This window comes from Leptonychotes weddellii, chromosome X, assembly GCF_054177405.1.
Source record: "Leptonychotes weddellii isolate Sample4059 chromosome X, ASM5417740v2, whole genome shotgun sequence".
Classification (NCBI taxonomy): Eukaryota; Metazoa; Chordata; class Mammalia; order Carnivora; family Phocidae; genus Leptonychotes; species Leptonychotes weddellii.
The window spans coordinates 71,933,230-71,948,136 of NC_138385.1; the positions used below are offsets into that span (position 1 = coordinate 71,933,230).

A 14,907-nucleotide genomic window follows, 5' to 3' on the forward strand; every position below is an offset into this window, starting at 1 on the left:
CGAAATCAAGAGTCAAACGCTCAACCGAGTGAGCCACCCAGGCACCCTGGAAATAAGGGTGATTTTAATGAGGAAAAATTATGGGGGCGCCTGGCTGGCTCAGTCAGTTAAGCGTCTGACTCTTGATTTCAGCTCGGGTCATGATCTCAGGGTCTTGAGATCGGGCCCCACATCAGGCTCCTCACTCAGTGAGAGTCTGCTTGAAATTCTCTCTCTCCTTCCCCCTCTGCCCCTCCCCGTTTGTGCTCTCACTCTCTTTCTCTCTCTCTCTAAAAATAAATAAACAGGTGAATGAATGAATAAATAAATAAAATCTTAGAGAAAAATTATGTTTCAATGACATACCTTTGTGGGTGTTAAATTCTAGTTCATCAGGATTGTCTTTGAATATTTGTTGTTTGCCTGAGCTAGACAACTCGAGGTAAACTTCAGAAAAATTGCCACAGTAGCTCATGTATAGACAGTCTTTTTTTTTAAAGACTTTATTTATTTACTTGAGAGACAGAGTGAGTGAGAGAGAGAAAGTATACACATGAGCAGGGACAGATGGAGAGGGAGAAGCAGGATTCCCACTGAGCAGGGAGCCTAACGTGGGGCTCGATCCCAGGACCCTGGGATCATGACCCGAGCTGAAGGCAGACGCTTAACCAACTGAGCCACCCAGGTGCCCCTATAGACAGTCTTCATGTTTGCTATTCTGTGGGGATAATAACAGAACCCCATGGGCATATGGTTATTTAAACAGCTGGAAAATGGGATGGACGCCCCAGCAACTGTATAATTCAACTATCACCTTGAACAATTCTGTGCGGCTGGGATGACAAAATCACTCCTTAAAAGCCAGAGTGCACCCACTTCATGGGGTTAACTGTGGACTTGTGGAAATAATGGATGGCCCCACTTATGACTGGATTGGATGATGCACTTGGGGATGTCCATATTCCCAGACTAGTCTTCTCCCACTTGCCAGTGATTCTTCATAATTAGGATATTGTTAAGGCTAGACATCAAAGAGGGCTTCTTGATGGTTTTATCCCTTAGGCATATTTGCCCTGGGAGCTGCCTCTATTGATGTCAGATTGCAAATAGAGGCCTTAGCCAAGCATAGAGAGGTTGCCTTAAACCAAATGCAACTCGTACTCACCCATAAATTCAAAAAGTGGTCCTCCAAAACCAAATGGCCTTGGATATCCTGACTGCAACTCAAGGAGGAATCTATGCTTTATTAAAAAAGAATGTTATTTATACACTCCAGATTACCACAGAAACATGACAGGGTTACTAGAAGACAGGAATACTCAAATTGGCACTTTAAAGGATCCCTCTCTTTCCTTTAATGATTGGTTAAACCCCCAGACTGGTGGGAGATTTTTGTCAACTATCAAAGGACTCTTATTTGGGCTTCTTTTTGTTGTTATTCTAATTATGTTTTGCTGTTTTCTCCCATGTCTCTCCACCTGGCGCCAAGACTCCTTCACTGCCATAACTTCAAGCCAATAGATGATTGTCTCTGCTCAAGGAGACTCCCGACACAACTGCCTCTGTCCTTCATGATTCCTACATATAAATTCCCAACTGACCAGTGTTGACCCAGAGGTAGGGACATCTCTATGCACCTACTGAGCAGGAAGAAGTTACAGAAGATAAGACCTTCCATCCTCAGCAACCTTAAAGATTTAAGGGTCAAAATTGTTCAGGTGGGGATATAGAGGCCACTTTTAGACATCAGGCTTGAGCAATGGAATAGGCGGAAGACAGGCCCATCAGGTGACCCCGCTCAAGACATCCGTAAGCCCTAACTGACCAATGGGCTACTTACAACCAGGCACAGCTACCAAAAGAGGGAAAATGCCATACATCCCTGTACCTCCTCATCTTCCCTCTTTAAAAACAGCGCCCACCCCCTGCCTCGATGCAGTCTCTCCTCTGCTGTCTTGCCCGCCACTCCCTTGCACGGTATTCAGCAAACTTCTATCTTTGCTCTGCCTTGGGTGAATCCTTTCACTGCCCATGCCACTGGCTTTCACCCCATCATCGCCCCACATTTGGGGGCCCTCATCTGATCGGGAGAGACACCATAATATACACCTTGGATTCTTGTGTTTGTTACCCTGGTTTACCTAACTAGATTGTAGGCTTCTTAAGGGAAGGTACTGGGTCTTGTTTCTGTCTATATCCTCAGTGCTTAGCAAAACAGGGTCTCAATAAACTTGAATATATGAATAACAAATATGGCAAATTTCCATGGCCAACCAGAACTCTCCAGCTGCAAGCCCCCCACCACTACATCCCACCACACTCTGCAACCCCTATAATTCATTCATCTTCTTTCCCCTTCCACTGCTCCAGTCATCACCTAAATACACTCTTCTGTCCCAGTTATCTATTGCTGCATAACAAACTCCCCCAGACTTAGTGTAGAACAGCAACAGTCATCTGTTATCACCTCTCCCAGTTGGGGAGCTCAGCTTGGTAGTGTCTCACTCAGAGTCTGTGATGTAATTGGAGCCAAAGAGTGGCTGGAGATGACAGCATCTCAAAGGCCTCTTGGCTCACAGGTCTTCCTCTGGGCTGCAAACACTCAAACAGCTGGGCCTCCTCAAACCTCGTTCTCTACCTCCGCATGGTCTTTCCAACGTGGTGGCTTCAAGGTAACCAGTCTTCTTGTATGATGGCTCAGAGATCCAGAGGTGTGTGTCCTGAAAGAGAGAGAACCACACAGGAGCTGTATCGAATTTTCCGACTTAGATGGGGAAGTGACCCTTCCCACTAACAGTGGGAAAATTATTATTGGTGAAAGTGCCAAATTGAGTCCTATTCCTTAGAGAAGCAAGTCCTTAAAGCCAGCCTATATTCAAGGGGAAGGCAGTGAGACCCTACCTCTTGATGGGAGGAGAGTCATTGAATCTGTGGGCAAGTTTTCAAACCACCAGCCCATCCCCTTGCCCAGTCTCCTGGAGACCTCACTCCCTGATAGGTGGCAGGGGCCAATCAAATCATCTGACTCCTGAAAGCATCTTAGCTCCTGCCAGCATCTTAGCTGACAACCTTCTCTCCCTATAACCCTTCAGCCAAAAGAATGTACAGCAGTCTTCAGAAAGCTTTTACAGAACAAGATGTTAGCACTGCCTAAGATTTTTCAGTTCAGCATAGCGCAGGGAGACTCACACTCTCCCCATCACCTCATATCACAACCACTCCAGGCACACACGACTGGGGCTCAGCTGTCTTGCGGCTAAAACTCTGATGTTTTTCTTGTTTGTCATATAAATACACACTAATTTGCTTCAGCTAGGAAGAAGTAAATAATTGTACTACCACATTTCAATATATACTTCAATAAGAGTAAGCTTAAAGGGACCGGAGAACAGTCTAAGACGGAAATGGCCTCCAAGAATAACTTCATTTGATGTTAATTCAGTTGGATTTTTGCTGCCTTCTGAGGACACCTGCTTTGTCAGCCACATCCTGACAGGACAGCGTGCTCTGTTCTTTAACCTTATAAGCACTTCAAAAACATTCCTTCATTTAATCCACCCAAGGTCTTGGTAAGGAAGGTGTATGCCTGCAATATAGAAATGAGGAAAATGAAGTTCAGAGAGTTGAGATCATCTCCAGGTTCCTCAGCTCATACTGGCTGAGCTGAAGAAAGACTCATTTCTGTCTGACCCTGTGTTCGTGTCCTAGGGCTGCTGTAACAAGTGACCACAGGGTGACTTAAAACAACAGAAAGGTATTGTCTCACAGTTCTGGAGGCCAGAAGTCTGCAAGCAACGTGTCGGCAGGGCCATGCTCCCTCCGGAGCCTCTGGGTGTGGGGGGGGAGGGGACTCCTTCCTTGTCTTTTCCAGCTTCTGGTGGCTGCAGGTGTTCCTTGGCTTATAGCTGCATCACTATGATGTCTGCCTCTGTCCTCATACGGCCTTCTCCTCTGTGTCTGCGTCTTCTCCTCTGTCTCTTATCAGGACACTTGTCATTGGATGTAGGGCCCACCTGTAGAATCTAGGATACCCTCCCCATCTTAAGATCCTTGACTTAAATTACATCTGCAAAGACCCTCCTTCCAAATAAAGTCACACCACAGATTCTAGGGTTAGGACATGGGCATACCTTTTGGGGAGCCACCATTCAATCCACCCTAGGCTCTTCCCCACTCATAGGCCACAGCCATGCAAGGTGAAATCAAAAGGTATGTTCAACCATTTGCATGGTTGTTGAGATCACTGCTGCCAATGCTGGACACACTTAGGTGCCAGGCCTCATACTACCTCCTACCAGCAGCTGAGTGATTCTGGGCAAGCTCATGAACCTCCCTGAGCCTTAGTTTACTTGTATGTAAAATGGGGATGATAAGTACTTACCTCATCGTGTTGCTGAGAGGGTTAGATGAGCAGATGCAGTGCTGGGTGCTACCTTCCAAATTTGCCCAAGATTCAGCCACTTGAAAACCACCTTCCCAGCTGCCACTCTGTTCTAAGTCAGTATCATGTGTCACCTAGATGTCTGCCACAGCCCCCACTGGCCTCCCTGTTTCCCCTGTCCCTTCCCTTCAATCTATTCCCCACATAGCAGCCCGAGGGATCTTTTAAAAATGTAAGTCAAATCACACCCCTCTTCTGCTCAGAGCCCCCCCTCCATGGTCAGCATCAGACTTTGTATAATCTAGCCCTCTGCTACCTTTCTGGTCCTGTTTCCTGCCACCCCATTCCCCTGCTTGCTCACTGAACTCTAGAAACACTAGCCTCCTTGGTGATCCTGGACTCTACCGAGTCTGCTCCTGCCTCAGGCCCTTTGCACTTACTCTTTCTCTTGATAGCTACATGGCTCACTCTGGCTCACTCTTTCACTCTATCCAGGTCTCTGCTCAAATGTCACATTATCAGAGAGGACATTCAGTTATATAAAAATAGCAGCCCATCATGAGTTGAGTTGTCTTCCCGAAAGATCTGTTGATGTCCCAACCCTCAGTACCTCTGAGTGTGACCTTATTTGGAAATAAGATTTTACAGGTATAATCAAATTAAGATGAGGTCATATCCCATCACTGTGGGCCTTAATCCAATATGGCTGGTGTTCTTATAAGGGAAGAGGCATGGAGACACACAAGGGAGAACACCATGAGACAACAGAGGCAGAGATTAGAGTGATGTGTCTACAAGCCAAAGAACACAAAGGCTTGCCAGCAACACCAGAAGTTAAAAGAAAGGCCTGGAACAGATTTTCCTCCAGAGCCTTCAGAGAGCACAAGGTCCTGCCAATACTTTGATTTCAGACATCCAGCCTCCAGAACTGCAAGAAAATAAATTCTCATTGTTGTGAGCCACCCAGTTTGTGGTAGTCTATTATTACAGCCCTAGGAAACGAATGCACACCCTCACCCCAGTCACTGCATTTCTTTACATTTTATTTTTCTTTGTATCATTTAACATAACCATGTTTGCTTATTGTCAATCTCCCCCAAACTAGAGTGTATGCCCCAGGAGAACAGGGACTTTGTTTTGTTATTACTACTGGGATTTCTGGTGCTTAGAACAGGGCCTAATATACAGTAAGTGCTCAATAAAGAGTTGTTATGTAAACATATTACTGAATAATGTCAGTCAAGCCCTAAGCATGTGCTTGGCACACAGCAAGCTCTCAATAAATGATAATGACTATTGTTTTCGTTATTCTCACTGAGGTCCTTTCCCTCAAATAATTGTTCTTCACCTATAGCTCCCTAACCTACTAGCCACCAGTCCTTGGATTGTCTCCACTATGCCTTCCTCAAGATGGCAGGAATCACTCAGAGAATTGTCAAGGAACGACTATAATGATTTCCCTTTTTACTTTATATCCTCCAGCTCTCATCCACAGAACCCTAAAATCCAATAACTACAAGTCCCCAAAGTAAGCATACTACTCTTTCACTGTCACTTGCTGTTACCGTCTACCTTTTAAGCCAAACTTTTTTTAAAAGAAGGGTCGCTCTCTGCCCCTGGCAGAGTTCAATGTGCTCTTGGCCGTCTTAGGTCAGTTATGCTTAGAAGCAGACCCTGAGATGAGGATTTGTGTACAAATGACTCATTAAAGAAGTGCTCCCTGAAGAAGCCAGTAAGGGAGGAGAAGAAGCAGGATGACAAAGGGGAGGAAACCAAGAGAAGGGACACTGTCATGTGAAGTCCCAGACTCAGCCAGGTTTCCGGAAGGAGCTGACTTAGCTTTTCCCTCAGCAGTCCATCACAGCTGCCTGGCAGTGGACAGGGTGTGAATGGAAACCCCAGGCCCTTCCCAGTAGTGATGTGTTGCAGCCAGTTGGTCCTGGCTCCCAAGAAGCAATGAATTATTCCCAACTCCAAATTCGGCTTGAAATTAGCCATTGTGGGAGTATTTACACCATGGAAAATGGTAGATGATACAAACCAGGACTTTGGTTTTTTAGGGGTTTTTTTTCCTTCGGCTGTTGTTGTTTTTACACAGATAGTTGTTAAACATTTACCAACGCTGTACAGATGAGGGGACTCTTGTGCTCAGGGACAATCCCCTGCAGGTCCCAGGTGCCAGTCATTAGCTGCAAAGCCTGCAGACGCTGGGGGATGGGCACACAGCTTGGTAAAAGGAATGGAGGGGGGCTAGTGGGGGGTCAGCAGGGCTCAATGTACCAGCACAAATCTACTCTGCTTTGGTTCGGGCCCCCACTGAGTTATTTCTTCCCTGAGGGAACAACTAGCCAAACGGCTAAGGCTCCATATCAAGCCAGGAAGCACCTCCATTCCTGAGTCTCCAGACTGACCTTGGAGGTTAGGGGGACTGGATCAACTCTGCCCCTGACCTCTATCAACTCCTCTGGTTGCTTTTATTCCAGGGCTTGATGGCAATGAGGAAGAAAGGAGTCTTCTGAAAGCCTGTGCTTGCCCCTCTTCTTGGCCTCGATGGCAACTCAGTGTCTGATTCAAAGCTTTACAGTGACAGTATCTTGCCCACTGACAAAGAGGACAAATGGAATCAATACCATGGAGAAGAGAACAACGAACAATATATAGCCATTGTAGCCATTGACTTGCAGGTTGGTGACTAGCTCCATTTCCATGGAAACAGAGAGCTGAACAGGAAAAAGAAAGACTTTTTAGAATAATAGAGGGTTTTGCGTTGTGAGTTGCTTTTTTAAAAGAAAGCCAGCAAGGTACCTCTGTTCTCTCAGCCCTGACCCCTGCACTGTTTTCCTGAGAAGCCAGCAGACAGTGGGACAGAATGGCAAGAGGGGGCGGGCCCACCCATAGGCCTCCCACCAGCAGGGAGGCTGGAGCCAGCAGGAGACCACACAATGTCAGCCCTGAAGAGGCAGAGACGTTCAGAAAAAAAAACAAAAACAATTGCCCCCAAGGAAAACAAAGCCTTAGGCAAAGAGCTAGCTGCTTTGTATAGGTCCTTTTGACTTAAAAAAAAAAAAAAATTATAGAGGCGCCTGGGTGGCTTGGTTAAACTTCCGACTCATGGGGCGCCTGGGTGGCTCAGTCGTTAAGCGTCTGCCTTCGGCTCAGGTCATGATCCCGGGGTCCTGGGATCGAGCCCCACATCGGGCTCCCTGCTCGGCGGGAAGCCTGCTTCTCCCTCTCCCACTCCCCCTGCTTGTGTTCCCTCTCTCATTGTGTCTCTCTCTGTCAAATAAATAAATAAAATCTTTAAAAAAAAAAACTTCCGACTCGTGATTTCAGCTCAAGTCATGATCTCATGGGTCACGGGATCCAGCCTCGGGTCGAGCTGGGCGCTCAGCAGGGAGTCTGCTTGAGATTCTCTCCCTCTGCCCCTTTCCCCCCACTCGAGCATGCAAGCTCTTTCTCTCTCTCTCTCTCAAATAAATAAATAAATGTTTTTTAAAAATCATATATGTGTCTTAGAGAAAAAGCAACATCTCTTCACTTAGCCATCATTTTGAAATTATGTTTGAAATTTGAAATAACAATTATCACTGGCAATTATCATTACCAATACATTATGGCAATACTATTTTGAGGTGCCGCTGTACCCACCCTCTGCCACATCCTTTTCCTGAGCACTTCGGGAGAGAAGCTGGCAGAGCAGACTGGCCATGGGGCACTGGGTCCCATATCTGTGGGCGTTCTGTCCCTTGGCATGGAGCTGGGCACACGGAGCTCCCTCCTGAGCAATCCGAGGGGCAGCCAAGCACCAGGCTCTCCACTCACATGCCTGATTCACTTCATCCAAGTTTCACTGAAAGAAACCATTTTAAGAGAAGTGAAGAACCCTACAGCCCACACACAACTGCCATGGAGAGAAAAAAGTAGACTGGAGGAAGAAAAAAAAAAAAAAAACACCACCAAGATAAGTGATGAGGGCCTTGTTCTCTTTTTTCCGAAAGTCTAGTTTGCCTTGGTAACCATGACTCATAGTTGTCATAGTAATGAGTCCAGTTGCTAAGGAAACCTAATTTTATAGGCAGACCCTGAAAAAAACAGTTGTACAGGGCCCTTAAGTTTGGGCTTGTAAGTTTTACTGAGTGGCGGGGCTTCTTCCAGAAGCAGTCTCTGGGATAAGGACTCAGGCAGAAGTGGTTCACGCAGGAGATGCTCCGGGGAGAAACTGTTGAGGGAAGGGGGACGGAGCCAAACAAGGCCATGGATTTAAGAGACACCCAGACCCAGCTGATCCCACAGGAAGCTCCAAGGTGAAAAAGCTCTTCAGAGTTTGGTAGGTCTGGAGGCGAGTGAGCTGGACTTCTACATCTGTCAGACATCAGCTAAGGATCACTCCAGGGACGTAAATCTTCCAGCACTTCTGGCCCTAGTAACCAAGGGGAGGCCTCTATAGAAGGTGGCAGACACAGGCCATGAACAGCAAAGCCCACCAAAGGTGGGGAGAGACACACTGCACCAGTAAAGGGGTCTGAGGGCTTCCAGAGGTCCATTACCTGTGTCCAAGCTACTTGCTACACAACTTGAAAACAAGGTGGGGGCAAACGGGGCCAGGATGAGGCAAATGAGGCACTTGCCTCAGGCACAAAACTTCAGGGCGTGCCGAAATCTCAGCGATGAAGATAAATAATACCTTGATGTAGTATTTCCAAAAATCAAAATCAGTGTGAAAAAAAATCCATGATGAATAAAACAGCGATGTTTTGTGTAAAGACAGGATCCAACTCTGCCTCACTGCCTCAGCCGCATCCAGGTTCTGGGTCTTTATTTACAATGACAGGTGGCTGGCCTGTGGGCTGTAGTTGGCCAGTTTGATTTTTTATATTACTGCATTAAAATATTATGTATCTTGGGGTGCCTGGGTAGCTCAGTCGTTAAGCGTCTGCCTTCGGCTCAGGTCATGATCCCAGGATCCTGGGATCGAGTCCCACATCGGGCTCCCTGCTCGGCGGGAAGCCTGCTTCTCCTTCTCCCACTCCCTCTGCTTGTGTTCCCTCTCTCACTGTCCATCTCTGTCAAATAAATAAATAAAATCTTTTAAAAAAAAATACTATGTATCTTGATTGCTGAGTGTTTGGCACCCCCTTAAATTTTGCACCCAAGTCCTGCCTCACCCTAGTCCTAGCCCTACTCAGGTGAGAGACAACTTCTTGACAAGTGGGCAGCATGCAAGACCTCCTATCTTGTGACAGTTAACCCCTCAACACAGGCACACAAATGCACCCTCAAATTCTTCCCCTTTCCCAATCTCCAGCCCAGATTCTTCACCCCAATGGGGTTTTCTTTTAATGCTTTTCATTAAGCAAATAAGACTCCAACTGCATTTTGTGTGTGTGTGTGCATTTTTAAATCCTCCAGGGTGGAGGAAATGAGGAGATGTTGGTAGAAGAGTACAAACTTCCAGTTACAAGGGGAGTAAGTTCTGGGGCTGTGAGGTACAAATGGCGATTATAATTGACAGTACTGTGTTGCATACTTGAAATTTTCTGTAAGAGCAGATCTTCAACGTTCTCACCATAACAACAATAACGAAAGGATAATTTATGTGAGGTGAAGGATGTAACCCTACTGTGGTAAACACGTATCAAATCATCACATGCACACCTTAAACTTTCACAGGGTTTTATGTTAATTGGATCTCAATAAAGCTGCAGAAAAAAAAAATCACCCAGGCCCTGGGAAATCCCATCTCCCTTACCGATCATTCCTTCCTGGAGGCTCTTCGCCCTCCTTCAGGGATGGCCAACTCATCCTGGTTCACCTGGGACATTCTGGGATTTAACGCTGAAAAGTCCCGAGTCCCGGGCAACCAGGATGATTGCTCATCCTGCTTGTAATGCTGCTTTTCTAGAAGAGGATTGTGCCTTTTCTTCAGAATCTGGACCCCAGGAAAGGATCCCTGCTCCACTCACTATTCCTATATAACAAACCTCCCAAACATGGTGATGGAAACCAAGAAACATTTTATTCTGCTCAGAGAGAATATGGGTCAGGAATTCAAGCTCTAACAGAGAGCAGAGATGGTTTTTCCCTGTTTCCCAATTTCTGGAGTCCCCACTGGAAAGACTCAAAGGCTGGGGTGACATAGCAATTGGCTGGAACCTCAGCTGGGCTGAGCTCCTCTCCATGGCTCTCTCTGTGCTCTCTGCATAGGCTAGTTTGAGCTTCCTAAGAGCATGACGCTGGTTCCAAGAGTGAGCATGCCAAGGGACGAAGATGGAAGAAGGGCAGAGTAGTTTTATGATCACACCTCAGAAGTCCTGTAACATTCCTTTCTCCACACTTTATTGGTCGAGGCAGTCAAAAAGGTCCACTAGGTTCAAGGGGAAGGGACAGAGACTTCACCTCTTAATGGGGGAGTGACACGGGTGTGGAAGAATGTTGGGATGGAAGTTACTATCTCAGCCATCTTTGGAAAATGCAGACTGCTACAGTCACATGAGTAATAAGATGTCTCTGGAAGAAGTAAGGCGAGCCTCCCCAAGTCTCCAGGGTGGCAGTGGGAAGGAGCACAGGGGTAGAAATTCTGGGCAGTCCTGAGGGCCCCTAGGCTGCTCCTGGGCACCTGAACGATGATTAAGAAGTGGGGACTGGGAGTAAATTGTTGCATGGAGTGAGGATTCCCAGCCCCCAGGAGCTCTGATCCCTCCCTACCCCATCCCCAGATAAACACTTCTATTACTAACTAAATTGTGCCCCCCCCAACAAATTCTGATGTTGAAGCCCTAACCCCCAATATGGTGGTACTTGGAGGTGGGCCTTTAGCAGATGATTAGGTTTAGATGAGGTCATGGGGATGGGGCCCCCATGATGGAATCAGTGCCTATCTAAGAAGAGGAAAATGCTCTTTCTCCACGCACTCACACATCAGGGAAAGCCCATGTGACTATATGTTGAAAAGGTGGCCTCTGCAAGCCAGGAAGAGGGTCCTCACCTGAACCTGACCATGTTGGCACTCTGTTATTGGACTTCCAGCTCCAGAACCGTGAGGAAATAAATGTCTGTTGGTTAAGCCCCCCAGTCTATGGCATGTGTTAGGACAGCCCTAGCAGATTCAAACAACTTCTTCCCCAGAGCTCGTGCTTATAGGAGTGAAGTAAAAGCATTGGTGAGTCTCTCCTAAACTGCCAACAGTTCTGACCTCTAGTTCAACATAGCCACCAACCCTTGGGAAAGACCCCAGAGCCACCAGCTACTGGCCACAGGAACTCCAGGCCCCTGGGTGAAGAGCTCCCTCCTCAGGTGCTTTCTGCCTGGAGAGGGCAGAAGCGAGGGGTCTTCCCTCCCCACAGTGTTCTCTGTGGCCTTCCGTGCCAAGCAAGGCCTAGTAGTCAATGCCCGACGACTCAATGTTTCTAAGAACTAGATCACATGCTGTTGAATACACATAATTTGCAGGAAGAAGGAAAAGCAATCAGAGGCCTTACTGGAACTGGAAGACATGTGTTTAAAGTTCATTGACAGTAAAAGTATCAAAATCCCATTGTGTGGGTGTTTTCAAGGCCAAATTAAGATCCTTAAGGGCAATTTTAGAAATGCGAAGTTCTGCTTCTTGAAACACAAATACTCAGGGGACGGCACATATCCTGTATGGCTTTAATTCTTCTGTTAAGCTGAACAAAAACAAAGAATAACAAGAAAAATGTTTTTGCTCTCCATTTCAAGTCTGAATAGTGAGGAGAATGAACAACCCACCATATGGTATAATAATACCCAACTAAAAGACAGAACAGGAAACAAACAGACCTTATTAATGGTTTCTACAAATTAGGCTTGTCAGAAAGAGTTCAAAGAATCCCAATGTGATCTGCTGGTGCATCTACCAATTTTCCAACAAACCTGTATTTTTGTATTTTTTCCTATACTGGAAATTAAATCAATGGGTGTGTGTACGCTTTTCATGGTTGTCATTGTTGTCAAGCTATCTGTACAGACCCCCTACAAATGAGCCCATTTGTTCTTTTTATATCAGATTCAGACTTCCATAAAATGACTCAATTTTCACAAAAGAATTAATGAACTCTCCATCCCACAATGGATTGGAATTCCATTTAAAGATTATACTAGTTGCCATTGATTTCTCTGCTTCCTAAAATGGGGTTCCAGTGAGTCAATAGAAAGAAGGCTACAAATTTTTCTGCTCCCAGCTTCTATGCCCCTAAAAGGGGCATCGCAGACCCTTGCATCCAGAGATGGAGTCTGTTTTCCACCTACTGAGTCTGGGTTGGATGCCATGTTTTGGTCAATGGGACATTAGCACATGCCGCACAAGGAGAGACTTCAAAAGCATTTGTGCATCAGAGCCTGCTATCTCCTACGTCTCTTGAAAATCTACCTGCCTCTGTGTGAATAAGCCCAGGCCAGAAAGACACATGACCCAGTCACCCCTGTTGCCATAGCCTCCACCATCCAGCCCCTAGAAGCAGATCCACTAGCTAATGGGGAGCCAACTGCAGATGTATGACTGAACCCGAATGAAACCAACAGAAGAACTGCCTGAGCCCAGCCCAAGTCACTAACCCACAGGCTTGTGAGCTAAATAAATGTTTGGTGTGTTCAACCATTATGTTTTGGAGTGGCTTGTTCTGCAGCAATAGTCAACTAACACCTATAGACTCTCAAGTTTTTATTAGTAAGAGAAGTAATAAAGGGCACATGTATCAAGTCACGTTAGCATCTGCTTAATCGCATGATAACACAAAATTGCCAGCACTTTTGATTTTTAAGACATATTTTCCTCTCGTCTCTTCCCATGATGACACTGTGAGTCAGTAGCAGTTCGGTTAATTGAAGGGTGTGAGTGATGGCTCTAAAGAAAAAATTATTCACACTTGAGAAAGAATGGTAAGGCAGACTTTATCAGGACCATCATGATTGGTGGAGGGACCACGGCAGGGGTTTTGCAGTAGGGAGAGACATTGGGCTCAACTCTGAATGCAACAAGGAAAAGTGGGAATTTATAGCCAAGGACCAGGGGCTGGAGGCGGGGTGGTGGTCAGTGAATGGAAATTCACTAAGAAATGATGATTTCTGACATGATTCTTGCTGAGGGTGGGCCAGGGTGATCAGATATCACCTGGGGTGTGGTGGGGGCAAAGGAACCCTATCAGATGTGGAGGGTGATCAGATATGGAAGACGGAGGATTCTGTCTAGATTGACTTAGCAGGGTTCTTGCTAAAACTGGACAATGCAGAGATGAACACCAAAGCCCCAAAGTCAAGGCCTAGTTGGGAGAGGATTCAGAAGAGCCTGCCCGACTACCGTTTGGTCAAAGAGAGACTCTTTGTCAGTGGTTAAGGGGAAGAACATGAAAATGGGCACTTTCAGCCTGTTTTCCACCCAACACCAGAGGACAGAGCAGCCAAGTGGCCGAAGGTCCCTGCTCTATTGACCCTGAAGACTTCAGGGCTACTCTCTGTGTCCACCACCCTCGGAGTGCAGCCTGCACTCCCCACTTTCTTGTGCCATTTCACAGAGCACGGCTTTGTTACAGCACTGGGCCCCACGTTCCAGAAGGTTCCTGTGCAGAAGAGAATTAACCCAGCAGGCCTGACTGCTTATCCTTGGAAAGGCCTGCTTACAAGATGGGTCCTTGGCTGGCGTCTGGACACTTGGATTTGGGGAGGGTTCCCACCATTCCCAGAACAGATAAGGGCAGCTCACTGAGCCTCACCTATGCAAACAGTGTTGTTTATGCTGAACTGCTTTCCTTCTGGGAGGCTGGAATTTGGCTAGGTGCCAGGCAAGGGGTGCCTACATGATGAGCCGGCAATAAAAATCCTGGGCACTGAATCTCTAATGACATTCCAAGGTTGGGAGCATGTCACACGTGTCGTCATAATTCATTTGTGAGTCCATTGGGAGAGGATTCTTGGAAAACTGCACCTGGACTTGGCCCCGTGCACTTTTTCACTTTGTTGATTGTGCTCCGTGGCGTTTCACTGAGATAAATCTTAGAGATGAATACAACTGTATTCTGAGTCCTGTGAATCCTCCCAGTGAAGCTTTTTTTTTTACTGAAGTGTATTTGACACACAATGTTACATGAGTTTCAGGTGTACAACATAGTGATTCTGTATGTGAAGCTACGCTGGACGCAAGTGTAGCTCCCATCTGTCACCATTCAGCGCTATTACATTATCATTGACTCTATTCCCTATGCTGGACCTTTCATCCCTTCATCCCCGTGACTCATTCGTTCCATAACAAAGCCTGTACCTCCCACTCTTCTTTACCTATTTTGTCCATCTCCCGACCGCACCCCCCTAGAAATCACCATCCCAGTGAATCATCCCCTCAAACCCCACACTTGGAAATTAATGCGTTGTGATCACCATCTTGATGTTCTTAACAATTTAACCTTTGCATTTGTGTTTCCTAGGTGAAGTCAGATAGGACAATGGAACATGTTCCAGAGCCTTGGAGCCTCCCTACTCTCTGGAATGGTTCCCACCCCCACCCTACCTCCAGGATCCATGGCCTCAGCAAGGACTTA

The 14,907-nt window shown here is 46.5% G+C and overlaps 1 long non-coding RNA gene across 1 annotated transcript in view; it reads right to left on the reverse strand.

Moving 5' to 3' along the window:
• Window positions 1-453: 453 nt before the first annotated feature.
• Window positions 454-14,907, reverse strand: part of LOC145717863 (uncharacterized) — a 56,212-nt gene continuing 41,758 nt past the window's right edge. The window contains exon 3 of the long non-coding RNA XR_014141350.1: window positions 454-2,699. This is a non-coding gene — a long non-coding RNA (uncharacterized LOC145717863). The remainder of the gene's footprint in view (window positions 2,700-14,907) is intronic.